The sequence below is a fragment of the Patella vulgata genome, chromosome 3 (assembly GCF_932274485.2).
Source record: "Patella vulgata chromosome 3, xgPatVulg1.2, whole genome shotgun sequence".
Lineage (NCBI taxonomy): Eukaryota > Metazoa > Mollusca > Gastropoda > Patellidae > Patella > Patella vulgata.
In genome coordinates, this window is record NC_065881.2 from 41,733,250 (window position 1) to 41,747,111 (window position 13,862).

Sequence of the window (13,862 nt, forward strand, 5' to 3'; positions counted from 1 at the left end):
TTGGCCTTGATATTTAGACCCAATCATGTTTTGACATCATACAAGGAAATGTTAAGATGTACACTCCAAATTCACACTTCTATGATCTACCAAATCTGCAGTTGGCCTTAATATTTAGACGGAACCTCAAAACATGGTGTCTACCTTTGAGACACCATAGCTTAGACTGTGACACTCAAGGTTTACTTTTTCATTGATTGTTAACTGACGGGATGTACTCTAGAAATAAAGAGGCATATTATTTCTATCTCCAGTTGAAAACATTTTTTTTCTTTTTTTTTTCTCACTTTATTTTTATTGCCTATTTATGCCCATCTTTCTATCATTCCAGGTGCCAGGGTAATGTTTCATAGAGTGGAATGATTGACCTCAACACACGTATTAAAAAAAAAAAGAAGCAAAACAGGTGAGATAAATGTGCATTTCGTACACTTTACGAAGTACATCCAACCTGATCCCCACTTCTGCTCACTAAGGGGCTGGAAATTTGGTACTGCACAGGCCTTTCTTCTCCCCTTGGCATGTAACTGAATGACAGAATTACACATTTTGACCATTTTATTTTCTGGAAGTCTATGATCTGTTTCCCTGGACAGTATTCACCCCAGAATACTCAATTCTCATCTAAATTTAACATTTCAGGTCAAGCCTACATCTCTAAACCCGATGACTTCCTGGACCGGCTTTAGTAGAAAGATGATGCATATCAATTTCATCCCTGATCTCTGTGACACCTGTGGAAGTGAAGGGCAAATCATAACCGGTTTAGGTTCCAGCTGAGGACCTCTGTAAACTTTGCTTTATGGTGTTGACTTCATTTCCGAGCTTGAAAAGGACACCCTTATGTTTATTATGACCTCTCATATTGGAAGATAACATAAATGGCTTGTGCATATTTCTTGGTCAAGAATGTTGTAGGTACCACTGCCATTGTAAATCACTTGACAGGCCAGAGTGAACTGGGAGACCTTTGATTAGTCAGCCATGTATCAGATTCCATACTTGGGGGTGGGGACGGAAAAAACTCTTACATAATCAGATTATTTCAACTTAATTGACCTATGTAAATACAGCTATGTAGGAGATATTATTTATGTTAAAATTCATAGGCACTGCATGTTTCAACTTCTTAGATTTGACCACAATTCAGCACTTGAAAGTATGTCAACAGAGAAAAACTATGTGGTTTTCGATGAAAGTGTTAAAAAGTCTAATATTGCATCATGATAACTGTTTTAAAGTATTTTCGTGTTTGATTTATATTGAATTTATCTCATTTTTTTACAAAAAGCATTTATGTTCTGTTTAATTCAAAATTTATGTGCTTTTTAATTTCTGTCTGAAATTCCGCAGTTTTCTGATGTATTATAGTATTTGCAGAATGCCGCACAGCTAGCTCATCTGAAAAGGCATGGATTTTCATAATCTTTGGCCAGGGCATTGCATATATGTTTGTTTATTAGATAACAACAGATTTGTTCAGACTGCAGAAACATGTGAGGTGTATAGGACTAGTTGGTGCGAGTTATAAATAGACAATTTTTCCCTTAATTTTTTTCTCCCCTCTTCCTACATTTTTGGGTTGACTTTTTGGTCTAGAATTGGAGAAAAGGGATCAAATTTGCAATTTCATAGCAGTTTTGGGTAATATTAATGATATTACAGCGGAGGGATAGGGGGTGTAAAGTGTCTTTCTGCAGAGCAATCATTGTGTCCTAAGTGAGATTTTCACCCCAGTCAACTTCAAATCACTGAAGCAAAAAATCTAAACGGTCAACCCCCTACAAAATTATGATGAGGAGATTGCCAAATGAATGGATGTCACTTAACCCTTGTGGGTGCATATTGTGACAATCACATAGCTGGTATCAAGGGGTCCATATGGACCCCAGTTATAATTCGAAATCTTAAAGTTCAAATATATTTGAATTAAACAGCACAATGTGTTTTTTATTTGCATTCATATGTGACATCTGAAAAACAACTAAATTGTTATCCAGAAACATTTTATTGGCATATGGACAAGATTTAATAATTCTCACAAAATTGATACTATGTGTACTATGTGATAAAGAGGTTAAATGGAAATTCACACTTGATACCAAAAAACATTGAATATTTGGCATTCATCATTTAATTTTTGGTATTTGTAACATGCAGATTTTAAAGAGAAAATACTCTGATGTACGCAATATGGTATCAGACTACAAATACATCAGCAAAATCCCTACTGTGAGTTATATCAGTTTAGGGGTCCGATTGAACCCCATGTTCCTGTCAAGCGTTGGGACTGGTTTGCATGTATCATAACTTTGTATGCGGCAAGCAGATGAATACTGATCTCTTAGATACGTGTAAAAATGTATAGGAGACAAAGTCACTAAATTTCAGAAAGCAGTGCCCTGTAGTTATTACAAAAAACTATAAACCGTGTACATGGGGACTGCGGTGACCCCACATGCCCCGACATGGGTTAAATACTAACCCTTAACAACTATAAAATATTATTAAGTTTAAATATATATAATTAATATTTATTGTTACCAAGTATATATACTCTTCAAAAAAGTAGGGGATATTGAAATGCAAATGCAAATACCTATGCAGGTTGTGATATGATAAATAGTCATGGACACTTGACATGCTTTGAGAGTATGTTCACCGATGAAGAACTTATTGCCCCAACAGAACCACTGAGCTGCACATGCGACACGCAATAGCGCCATACATGTGGGACGGGTTCATTGTCAAATTTGACACTTCAAGGAAGGGTTGATGAAAACTGCCGCTTGCTAATTTATCCTATCCATGTTTGCTTTCCTATCGGTTCTTGCATAACATTTACTGTTTAATGTATCTTTGCTGTAGTGTGTTACGTTTAATTTGATTGGTTCCAAATGTCGACGTCAACGTCAACGTCAACGGACAACACTGCAAGAATTGGCCGTGGCACTGCAAGAGGAGTGGGTCAGATTGCCCCAAATCATGATTGGAAGGTTGATTAGGAGCATGCCAGGACGAATTGCTGAATGTCTGAGGATTGGTGGAGCAATTACTCATTATTAAGACAAAAATCGAAAACGTCCATTTTCATTTTTGACAGTGTATCTCTTTGCGAGTGAAATGCGTCCGTCAGATAAGCCGCCCATATGAACTGTTGATGTTCATGTGTAGGCAATTGGCCTGTTATTAACATACACTGGTTACCTCTAATAAAAACAGCAGTGCATTTCCGCAGTTTTGTATTGTTTCTGAATATCCCCTACTTTTTTTGATGAGTATATATTATTATTGTTGTTACAGAATATATGATTATACCAAGGAGATGTGAGTTGTTGAATTATTGTATGTTCAATCTTACACCTCCAACTAGATTAAACATACAACACTGAAACAAAGGAAGTAATTATCTCAGTCTGCTGCTGATCCCACACTGTTTTAATTTCTTTGAGAATAAAGATAGATCTTTTCTTGCATGTATTTGCCATTTAATTAAAAAAAACCAAGAGCTCAGGATGCCTAATAACCCATCATTGGGTTGTATTAGTCTATCAATATAATAATAATTTCTTGGTCAGTTTTATTTTATTAAATTGGAATAGGCATCATGGATCAACACATAACTACCAAATTGGTTGAAGTCTGAATTTTTTACTTGAAGGTAATTTTAAAGGAGCTAAATCGCTAACATTTGGGACCTAGAAATTGACAAAAGTGGGTCGCAGTGCAAATAATACTGTAATATGAATGTATATAAACTGATTTACATTCAATGGTTTCCGTTTTTACTCCAATTTTAAATCAGTTATGTTCGGCGAAATAAGCCAGCAGTCTCAAGCGAGTGCCAATTTCTAGCATCTGGTTATTCCAGTCTACATACGACGATTGATTTGGTGCAATGTGTCTAGCCCCGTCCCTCGAGTCTCTTGATACAACTGGGGCTGAAGCGCATTCGTGTACCAATGGTAAAATGTTTATTTTGTCTTAAATATTGGATATCAAAAGACCATCTTTTTCCGATAGATCACAACATGAATGTTGATTTAATTTGACAAATAAATCGTGTTTTCAATGTTGAAGATTTTGGATGATATTGAGTTAGAGACTTAGCTACTTTAAACCTGTCCTTCCTTTCATCAACTTTACTTCTGTTTAATAAATCCAAATAACCACCAAATATAAATAACCCGATTTAATCATAGGGTTTATATATGTAAGAAGTCATTCATGAGTGTGTGAACATGTCTAAATTTGCCCCTTTAAGTTGCCTTTGCCCTTCCACTGAGGTACTAATTATCAAGTTCAAGCTATTGGATTTGTTAACTTTCCACTGAACAATTAGCTATGTGAACCCTCCAAGGAGAAGCGGTATTTAAACTTTCAGTTCAACATAAAAACTATTAAAATCATAAACTATATATTATTACAACATAGCACAATCAGTGGCTTATTGCAGTGTCTGAGCACCATTAGTTACCTGGAACTGACTACGCCTGAGAATAGAAATATATTAAAAGTCAGATAACTACTCTTATCTGAATCCTTTAAAATTACAAAATTCGCAGACATCTCAAATTAAGCATTAAAGAATAAAAGCTAATAATATTCTCACAAATTTTAGACGTGATATCTGAAATTAAAAACACCTTTACTTTGAACATTAAAGGTCTCATTTTCTCAACAGGAACACTATCTGCTGCTTATTTATGAATTATAAATTAATTCTTGGCATGTGCCAGGCTGTGCTGAATGAATAGATCAGTCATTTTTCTTTAAAAATTCAGGACTGGACAACTGAATGATGGATGTCGAGATTTAGCCTTAGTGAATAGAAAACACATTAATTGATTGCAAATTTACCATTTTTTAAAGCATCAAGCAATCAATCTGATTATCTATACTTAATTATCTTATGCGATTTTATTAGCCCGATAATGTTGAAAGCAACGAATGAATTGTGCTATTTATTCATTTGTGCCTTACTCCAAATAATATCGTGATCTTCAGTTATTATTTATACTATTCAAAAAAAGTAGGGGATATTTGATTTTGGGGGCATAATACTAAAATATGCAAATGACTACGAAAAAAGTCACTATAGAACCTAACAGAAGAAACATTTCCAGTTACATGTGACGCCCAAACGCACCAATAGCTACCGCATGGAATGCAGGTGATGCTTGGGATCATCATGGGGGTCCAACCCAAGATTTGCACGACTCTGACTTTGAATGTTACAGTCATTGTGGCATTGAATTCCAGGGTGGAAACATCAGTTTAATTGTTTTAGTGACAGCGGTTACGTCAACGTCAACAACGTCCTGCCAATGTCCAAGAACTTGCTGCTGCGTTGCAACAGGAATGGGACAATCTGGACCAAAATGACCTTAGACGTCTCATTAGGAGTATGCCACGTCGGATCAATGCTTGTTTGGCAAACAGAGGAGGATTTACCCGTTACTGACTTGGTTGTGATGCTGTGGTAACTTTGCTGTTTGACCCCGGGTATCATTTTACCCTTATAATGGTCAGTCTGTGCCTTACTTAGTCTAACGATCATTTGGAATAAATCGATGAATGTGAACTTCATTTCATTTTGTCATTTGTTTCTTCGTCAGTTTCATTAGGTGACTTTAATAACACTTAAAAATCAAATATCCCCTACTTTTTTTGAATAGTATATAAACAAAAATTGTCATAAGTTATGGAGATTTATCAGCTATAAAAATAACGAAGAAGCTACGACTCAACTAACTGCCACAGTGCCAGTACATTCAACATTGTTCAGTCTTTATTTACAGATATGTTGAAAATCTACAAGGCCAATAGTATAATTCATACAACCTAGTCATCATTCCATTTATTTGAGAAAATATAAATGACGCGATTGAAAAAAAAATAATGTGGTGACTGTTTCAAGCCCAATCTGATTAAAACACAGATCCTATTTCGTTTTGTTTTTATCGTTCAAAATTTCATTTTACTTGTATTTACTTCACTAGGATCTGGAAGAGTTGTTATCATTGATGTGTTTTGAATGGTGTGAGGAATTAGCCAATGAAACGGTCTGTGACGGCGAACTTTAGGCATGTTTTGCACAGAACTGTGGGTAATCCACTAGTAACACCAATGCTGATTGGTTAATCAAATGTCCGACATCATAGGGTCAAAAGCCGCTCGTATGACCTCTGACGTGACCTATCGCTAAATTGGGTCAGGTCTTCATGTAGTGTATAGGCCATCGAAAGTATAAAAAAACGAAATAAAATATAGATCTGTATTTTAATCAGATTTGTTCAAGCCGGGGACATTTGTCAGGAAAACAATGCTTGGCTTGGGCCTATAGGCCTAGTCTTATTCAATTGTCACATCGAACGGCACACATTCATCCACTTCCCAAACCATTGAACTTCGAAAAGTTTTTCAAGTAATATATTTCAATGAGCACTCCTATCTATACTTCTAATTTTACAAAATTTTGGAATTACCGGTAATAAAATGGCAAAATAATGAGATGTTGATCTAGCTGAATATTTTATTTTTAAATTTAAATAATTTTATCCAACTGGAGAATAATGTGCAGCTAAGCAGAATATCAGTGGAATTTTGTTTTTGAATATTTGAGAGAGATTGTGTAAAAGGATGTAATACGAAGGAAGTGGTCCCTCTAGAGGTCACAATTTTTATCCAATTTTGATGAAACTTAAAACATATCTTTATATACCAAAGATCTCAGTCACTTTTGATGTTTGCTCATTTTAAACCATAATTTTCTGGATTATTGCTCCTGATTGTACAAAAAATCACATTTGTTTTCAGCTTGTTCTCTATCCATCTCTTGCAAAATGAGGGCATATCCTGCCTGCCAGCGCCTGGTTATATACTCAAAACAACTAAACTATTCTTAAACTGATATATTCCCTCGAATGTTAATCAGAAACTTTAAGATTGTATTGTTTTTGTATCAGTATACAGTCAAAAAGAATGATGATGTTGAAGATCTGATTTGAACTTGTTGCCAGTTTTCTTCACATCAAAGGACATGCTATGACAAGAGACAATCTTCTACATTATTAAACAAATGAATTATCTAAAAAACATATTTTAAACATATTAATCTGAATTTTTACATTTACATGGATAATTGATCCAGACATGGGTGGGTGGACATTCAATAATAGCACAGAAAAACATAATTTAAATCTGAAACTATCAAAGAATATACTCTGAGTAATGTGATTGAAATGGGTATTAGCTTTATATAATGTTATATATACAGCTTGGATAACCTGTTTCTAAGATAAATTTCTTCTTTCAATATTAAAGTATGCCTTTTACTTTTTCGCATCAGTTAAAAGTAATGGAATATTTGATATGGTAATAGAAAAAAACCACCAAGATTTATCTTCAACTTGGATAGAAAGGTGGGGGAATTCAAATATAATCCGATTTCTTTCTTTGGATCAATACACAGATGTGCTGACAATGTATACTGATAGTGCAGAAGACTAGAAAATCAAAGCAGCAGATTACTTAATGCGATTTATTATACAGTAGATGGTAATTGACTATTGGGAGAAGGTTTATCCAGTTAATTACCATATTATATCTATGAGCAAACCTGCTGGGTAAACAAACAAGCTAACAGTGAAGCTGATGTCCCCCGCCGAAAACCCGAAATAAATAGATGACACATATTAATTAATTACGCATTGATCTTTTTCAAAAGTATCGTGCAATCAAACTGATTATCAACTATACATTAAGTTTCATTACTCTCTATCAGAATCAAAGTCAAAGAAATTGCTTAGCTTTAGCGGGAAATGGTAATCATTGAACTCAGTCAAGACATTCACCTGATGAACATCTACACCAAGTTTAAACATTCTACTTCAATTAAAAGCAGAGTTGTTATGTTCCAATGTCTTGACCAATCAAATTGCTTATCGCTCCTTAATCTAAGCTGAAAATTCTCATCATTGAACTTAGTCAGGTACTGATATAATGAATCTATACTCAGAGTTTCATCAACCTCACTTTATTATAACCAAAGTTATTGTGCCCCAAAGCATTAACCAATCAGATTGCTTATCTCTGCTTACCGTAAGCAGACAATGTTTATCATCAAGACATTCACCTAATGAACAGCTACACCAAGTTTGAACATTCTACCTCAATTAGAGGGAGAGTTATTCTATCAGATAGAATCAATTAAGTCAAAGAAATTGCTTAGCTTTAGCAGGAAATGTTAATCATTGAACTCAGTCAAGACATTCACCTGATGAACATCTAAATCAAGTTTAAACATTCTATCTCAATTAAAAGCAGAGTTGTTATGTTCCAAAGTCTTGACCGATCAAATTGCTAGTCGCTCCTTAGCTTAAGCAAAAAATTATCATCATCAAACTTAGTAAAGATATAATGAATCTATACTCATCGCTCTCACTTAATTATAACTAAAGTTATTGTGCCCAAAAGCTTCAACCAATCAAATAGCTTATCTCTGCTTACCCATAGTAGAAAATTCTCATCTTCGAACTCCATCAAGGCATTCACCTAATAAACACCTACACTAAGTGTCAATATTCTGGCTCAATTAGAAGGAGAGTTGCTGTGTTCCAAAGTCTTCGAACTCCATCATGGCATTCACCTAATACATATCTACGCCAAGTGTGAACATTCTAGGTAAATTAGAATGAGAGTTATTGTGTTCCAAAGTCTCGACCAATCAAATTGCTTATCACTCTGCTTACCCTGAGCAGAAAATGCTTACTTTCGAACTTAGTCAAGTTATTGATGTAATGAAACTATACACCAAGTTTGATCACTCTCACTTAATTAAAACTATAAAGTTATCGTGTCCCAAAGCATCAACCAATCAAATTGCTTATCTTTGCTTACCCCAAGCAGAAAATGCTCATCTTCAAACTCTGTCAAGGCATTCACCTAATAAACACCTACACCAAGTTTGAAGGAGGATTATTGTGGCATTGTGACGGACAGACAAACGGGCGGCGGGGGACAATAATGTTTTAGAAGGAAGAGGTTATTCGTAAAAACAGTATTGGGATGCTCTGTATAATTGATAAGTAGTGCTTGGTGGCTTCAATGAGCTAGGATTAGGGTTAGGTCATAAATGCTTCAAAAGTATTTATAACTATTATGAGGTAATCTTCTTTATTTGTAAACATTGGGTTATGAATAACCTGGTCCTTTTTACGATTTAACCACATAAAAACTTGATTATTATTATACCCATGGCTACAATCTTTGGAAATTTCAATATGGGCATAAAGAAAATAATCAAACAATTAACTCATGAATGCAATCTTCATGAACCGTACACATATTTGTGAAAATTTTATCGTCATTTATAGTCATATTTGCTTAAATGCTGGGTTTGTTTTCCTACTCCTTGCTGCATTCGAGTACTACAATTAAAACTTCAAATTCAAGCCCTTCATATCTACTGAATTTAAAGTGGTCTCGTCTCAAAATACATGAGATGCCATTTCCGAGTCTGTATAATTTCCAAAACTTTTAAGTCTCCCTGTAGACAACTCTGTAAAACGCAATTAAGTGGAAGTGTTCATGCATATATTTCTATTCTGATCAATATTAGAGAACAACACTTATGGTAATTTGAAGAGGTCTATAACAGGAGGATTAATGAACAATACCACTCCTAATTAAGAATGTTCTACCTGGTAATGTATAAAATTTAGGAACATATACCATACTTATATTATTTTAGATTCAATCACTTTAACCATTGATAATTTGTGTAGAAATGGTTGGTTGCCAGGCAATGAAATATAAACCACTCCTAAGTTGTCCATAAAGGCTGCGACACTCAGATGACTGCTTTAGTCCTTAGGGTAAACAAGATTTTTCAACTTGATAAAGGGCACTAATTCTGCAAGTAATTATCAAAATATAAAATCATTGAAAACAATAGGTTTATATCTCATGACCATAAGCATTACATAAGGAATATCAGTTATGTTCATTATTTTCACAAAAATTGAAAACAATATCAACGAGATGTGGTCAAAACAAGCCAGTGTCACCTATAATTTTTGTTAATGATTAAATCCAAGCCAAGAGATCATATACTGTTAAATTAAATAATCAATCTAAGCCATCAAAAATTAGGTATTGTCCAAATAATGCAAATGAAGATCAGCATTTTAGCATTTGACGTTTATTTAATGTTTCACCGGTAGTTTTGCATTTTAAGACAACCATTGATCGGTTTTTAAAACAACTCCTTTATTCTTGACCATATAGCGGAAACTATAGACATCGTTCAAATTGTGCCGAGGCTGAAATGCCATAAAGAGCATTGTGATCACATGTTACTTGTCAGTAACTTTTAAAGAGAGAGAGAGAGAGAAATGGGGTTTAACGTCCACTCGACACAAACTAGGTAGTAACTTTTAACCTACAAATGTACCGGTTATCATTGAATGAATATGTCTTTAAACAGATTTGAGATGTTGTATGGGGTGTATATGTACATTTGTATTTGTAAACATTTAGCTTTTATACACTTGTTAATTGATTTAATACAATTACAAGACACCAAAACAACACATTTCAAATAGTTAGCTAAAAAAAATTGGTGTTTTCAAATATGTGTGTGTGCACTACTTATCATTATTCTTTCAGAATACAAAATATGAATATATTCAAACTGCAAGTTTATTTCAATAAAATCAGAATTATTCTCTTAAACAAGACTTTTATACATTTTTTAATTGATTTAATACAATTAAAAAACACCAAAACAACACATTTCAAGTATTAAGTGTGATGGTGTTTTCAAATACTTGTGAACATTCTTATCCTTATACTTTTAGAATAAAAAAAAATATGAATATATATCCAAACTGCAAGTTTATTTCATTAAAATCAGTATTTTTCTCTTAAACCAGACTTTTTGATATAATGCAATACACAATAATAGATGAACTATTATTTTTAACACAGTTCTATGGAACAATAACTCTATTATAATACACACAATGTTTTGGCAATATTATTGTGATTGATATCTATAGAACTGTGTTGTGTTACATATTATGTTCAATGGCTAAATGCCATTCATAAAATAAAGTTTTCTTTATTCAAGAAAAACATTGTCTTTCCAATCTTTTTCACTGGTTTTCAGCAAAATACAAACACAACATCCCGGTCTGATTCATGGTTCTACAAGCACTTGAAAAGAGTGAACTCTGGGGACTTAAAAAACCTCACATGAAAATAATAGAGTTTATTGTTCTTTGAAAAGGTATCACCGAGCTTCAGATCGTTGCACAGCAATAGCTAGGGTAAAGGTTTAAAAAAGAATTAATTTATTTACAGAAATATATCGAAACTACTTCTATACATAATAGATTTCCAAAATAGCATTTTACAGTAAAAAACCCAACTATTTTAGGACATCTTATTGTCCCCCGCCTTTCGAAGAAAGCAGGGGACTATTAAAATGGGTTCGTCCGTCTGTCTGTCTGTCTGTCTGTCTGTCCGTCACACTTTTTGGGACACAATAACTCTCTTCCTAATTGAGCTAGAATGTTCAAACTTGGTGTATGTGTTTATTAGGTCAATGCCTTGATGGAGTTCGAAGATGAGCATTTTCCGCTTAGGGTAAGCAGAGATAAGCAATTTGATTGGTTGATGCTTTGGGACACGATAACTCTCTTCCTAATTGGGCTAGAATGTTCAAACTTGGTGTATGTGTTGATTAGGTCAATGCCTTGATGGAGTTCGAAGATGAACATTTTCCGCTTAGGGTAAGCAGAGATAAGCAATTTGATTGGTTGATGCTTTGGGACACGATAACTTTTAATTGAGCTAGAATGTTCAAACTTGGTGTATGTGTTTATTAGGTCAATGCCTTGATGGAGTTCGAAGATGAGCATTTTCCGCTTAGGGTAAGCAGAGATAAGCAATTTGATTGGTTGATACTTTGGGGCACGATAACTCTCTTCCTAATTGAGCTAGAATGTTCAAACTTGGTGTATGTGTTGATTAGGTCAATGCCTTGTTTTAGCTTGTTCTCTATCCATTTCTTGCAAAATTTGAGCGTATCTTACATTGCAACCGTTGGTTTTTAATGAAAATGAAAATGTACCGCAGGCCCAATTATCATTAAATATGCATCGCATCCCTGATAAATGTTACTGACAATCATAAATAATACTGGATAATCATACATTCAACAATGTCATGAGATAAATGTAGTGTCTTGAATATTGTGATGTTTGTGAGAAGTCATTTAGCTCAGTAGTAATCCTTTGACGAAAGAAATACATAAAAACAAAAACCTCCTTCCTGCATCAGATTTTTTAGAACGGATTGTTTGAGAACACAAATATTTTCTTTGTATGGCCTAATTTTGATCTGTTTTGTCAGGTTCACACAAAAAGAGTTGAAAATGAAAACATGTTTATCGTCTTGGAACAAAGCTAAGAATCCATATGCATTGTATCTGAAAAGATCCATAAGGCACAGCTAAAGCATCGTTCTTGTCCCCCGCCTTTCGAAGAAAGCAGGGGACTATTAAAATGGGTTGACTTCTGTCTGTCCGTCCGTCTGTCTGTCACACTTTGTGGGACACAATAACTCTCTTTCTAATTGAGCTAGAATGTTCAAACTTGGTGTAGATGTTTGTTAGGTCAATGCCTCGATGGAGTTCGAAGATGAGCATTTTCTGCTTAGGGTAAGCAGACATAAGCAAATTGATTGGTTGATGCTTTGGGACACGATAACTTTAGTTCTAATTAAGTGAGAGTGAGGACGCTTGGTGTATAGCTTTATTACATCAATACCTTGACTAAGTTCGATAATGAGCATTTACTGCTCAGGGTAAGCAGAGCGATAAGCAATTTGATTGGCCGAGACTTTGGAACACAATAACTCTCCTTCTAATTGAGCCAGAATGTTCAATCAAACTTGGTGTAGGTGTTTATTAAGTCAATGCCTTGATGGAGTTCGAAGATGAGCATTTTCTGCTTAGGGTAAGCAGAGATAAGCAATTTGATTGGTTGATGCTTTGGGATAACTTTAGTTCTAATTAAGTGAGAGTGATGAAACTTGGTGTATAGTTTCATTACATCAATACCTTGACTAAGTTCGATAATGAGCATTTTCTGCTCAGGGTAAACAGAGTGATAAGCAATTTGATTTGTCGAGACTTTGGAACACAATAACTCTCATTCTAATTGAGGTAGAATGTTCACACTTGGCGTAGGTGTCTATTAGGTGAATGCCTTGATTGAGTTCGAAGATGAGAATTTTCTGCTTAGGGTAAGCAGAGATAAGCAGTTTGGTTGATGCTTTGGGACACAATAACTGTAGTTCTAATTAAGTGAGAGTGAGGACGCTTGGTGTATAGCTTTATTACATCAATACCTTGACTAAGTTTGATAGTGAACATTTTTTGCTGAGGGTAAGCAGAGTGATAAGCAATTTGATTGGTTGAGACTTTGGAACACAATAACTCTCCTTCTAATTGAGGTAGAATGTTCAAACTTGGCGTAGGTGAATGGTTAAACATGATGTAGATGTTCATTAGGTGAATGTCTTGATTGAGTTCAATGATTAACATTTTGAGCAGACGCCAAGCTGAGCTAATCGATTTCATTTGTCGATGGTTTGGGACAAGATATGGTTTGATTCCTCGATACTTTTGAAAAAAATAAATGTACGATTAATTAATATGTCATCTATTTATTTTGGGATTTCGGCGGGGGACATCAGCCTCACTGTTGGCTTGTTATGACATATGTGACCAATTATTTTATTAAATATGTATAATTTGATACACTAAAGTACGCCCACAAGACTTCAATATC

General features: G+C 34.5%; 1 long non-coding RNA gene across 1 annotated transcript in view; it reads left to right on the forward strand.

Annotated features, from left to right (window-relative positions):
• Positions 1-341: 341 nt before the first annotated feature.
• The window catches only part of LOC126816087 (uncharacterized), a 90,686-nt gene continuing 77,165 nt past the window's right edge, over positions 342-13,862 (forward strand). The window contains exon 1 of the long non-coding RNA XR_008787533.1: positions 342-406. This is a non-coding gene — a long non-coding RNA (uncharacterized LOC126816087). The remainder of the gene's footprint in view (positions 407-13,862) is intronic.